At 31.1% G+C, this 2,599-nt stretch overlaps 1 protein-coding gene across 1 annotated transcript in view; it reads left to right on the top strand.

Moving 5' to 3' along the window:
* LOC132926377 (transcription factor Sox-3-like) overlaps window positions 1-1,920 on the top strand; it is a 4,593-nt gene extending 2,673 nt beyond the window's left edge. Inside the window, exon 1 of the mRNA XM_060990729.1 lies at window positions 1-1,920. This exon is cut by the window's left edge and continues 2,673 nt beyond it. The gene's annotated coding sequence lies outside the window, so the exon portion shown is untranslated.
* The last annotated feature ends 679 nt before the right edge of the window (window positions 1,921-2,599 follow it).

Raw genomic sequence — 2,599 nt, forward strand, 5'->3', positions numbered from 1 at the left:
GCTAGACAATAGCAGCTTTTGAAAAATATCAAATTCGGATCTGAATTCGTGGAAAATGACTTTGGTCCCGATTCAGCTTCTATACGCGATATAAAAACTATTAACTTATTACTCGATGGTGTAATACTAATATTTACTTTAATTAATTTTTTTGTCTTATGATTTATGTTTTTTACTATGCGTGTCGGGGCCGCCCCAACTTTTTTTTTTTTAATTTGCTTACCAATTTTTGATTTATTAATTAACATAATATTTTAACTGCTTATGTTAGTACGTTACTGGCGATATGTTGTTCGCGCCAGTAATGCTTGATTTTGTTTAATTTCGACGACGATAATATTTCGTTATCGAATAACGAAACGTCGTTGGAACGGCGGCGGTGTCTCCACCGCCGTGGCCTCCACGACTTTTCGCCGTAATTTATCGATAAGTATTACACGCGTATATACTTGTCTCATACTTTTTCCTATATATTTATATTATACGATTGATATATATATATATATATATATATAACTGTGTTGTAAATAAAATATTTTAAAATTCTCGATGATGATGATAATAATAATAATAACTATTATTATTTTTACCTACATAAAATATCGATTATTATATTCACGCATAACTTGATGATAATAATATGTTGTTTGAAATTAAATTTACATAACACGTATTTACCTATTATTATAAAAATTATTAAAATAAACCCTATTGTTGTTATTATAATATCTATCTATCTATTATTATTATCATTATTATTATTATTATTATTATTATTACAAAATACGATAATTATTGTATTAAGCCGTAGTAATAATCCCGTGTTGCGCCAGTGTGTGTGTGTGTGTATGTGTGTGTAAGCCGTATGTGTGAGAGAGAGCACATTATATGACAACATTGTGCGTCGTTAACAGCAGCTCGACCATAATAATAATAATTAATTCAATAATAGCGAATTTTTTTCCCGTAATGACCCGATTCAAAACTGTTACTCCGTTCGGTATACATTTTCTCATATTTTAATTTCGTTTTGTCGCTGTTCGCCTACAGCAGATCACCTTTAAGTCGTAATCAACATAATTAGTATCCTCTTGCAGCGTACGTATATGCGTGTTATGATAATAACAATAATAGTTTTCGAGTCTACCGTTTCTCGGTCCTCATCAGACTCTTATTATACAGTAATCGGTTTTAATGGCTGTTTACATTTTTTTTTTTTTCTATCATTAGATTTACTCTCTAAATATAATAATGACCGGTCACAGTTTTTTGGGTTCGATTTTCCGCTACCGACCGGCGCGCCGAGACGATAGTTTTTTTTTTTTTCGTGTCCACCCTCTCGACCCCCACCCACCAGATGGAGAACACACCACTTCGCCGTCGCGGGGTCGAGAGATTATAACTGAAATGCACACACGCGCTCGCACACGCATACATAATATTATAATATATAATATGTAGTGACCTACGCTTTGTTGTTATGTATTTTTTATCATGTGTACACGCGCGGCAAAACGTGTGTAACCAAACCTGTTGACCCGTTTTTATTTATTTATTATTATTATTATTATTTTTCTCATTTTTTTTTTTTAAGTAGTCTTTAAGTGCCAAAATAAATGTTTGAATGTGTTTAAGAAAAAAAAAAATTGTCACTCGTATTATGCTGAATTATTCATGAATAATTTTGTATAATAACATAAAAATAGCTTTGAAACATATGTGTGTATATTATATATGTATATGTATACATATCTTGTGTATGTATATTTATGTATATACATATATGTATACTTGTATGTATTTATATTATGCTTGTGTTGAACTTGTAAAACAAAAATGTCATGTGAAATTTACTTTGGAAAAAAAATTATTATATTCGAAATAAATTTGACCTGAAACACGGGTTTGATATCAAGAAAACATTTTTTTTTTTTTTGTTCTATTCACACTCGTCACGAGTCTTGTCACCTGTACCAATAATTTTGAAAACACGCGACGTTAAGACGCGTTTAACTGTGCGGTAAAGTGTTTTTTGTACAACACTGTGTATTGTATAACGATGTATACTTATAATGTATTATTGAATCTACGAATAATATTACACAAAAGAAATACGACATTATGACGTTTGCGCAATCGCCGTTTGTGGACGGGCGCAAAAATCGTAAAAAAAAATGCTCTTTGTTTATTTATTATTTTAATATAACGAATTTTTCGAAGACTCTTCACTCACCACCTGCAGCACGCGTTGGGGACAACGAACAAAAGGCGCTACTCCATAATAAATCTTCCGATTTACGGTCTACTGCAAATACCCGTCGATTTTCATTCGGCCGTTTATACTACACGGTCACTGATAATAATAGAATAATACGATTTGTTTTTTTCTTACATCTATGTATATATTATATTTGTATATGGACCGTATAAAATATGGTCATTATCAGTGCTCGAAATAGAAGATCTAACGAACCGGAACGCTCATAAAATTATGCCGATTTGTACGTTCTTTTTGACATTGTCACCTTTTAAAATTAAAATTATTAGAAATAAAAAGATAGGTACAGTTAGTCGATAAATAGAGATTTCAGAATATGTC

The sequence above is a fragment of the Rhopalosiphum padi genome, chromosome 3, assembly GCF_020882245.1.
Source record: "Rhopalosiphum padi isolate XX-2018 chromosome 3, ASM2088224v1, whole genome shotgun sequence".
Lineage (NCBI taxonomy): Eukaryota > Metazoa > Arthropoda > Insecta > Hemiptera > Aphididae > Rhopalosiphum > Rhopalosiphum padi.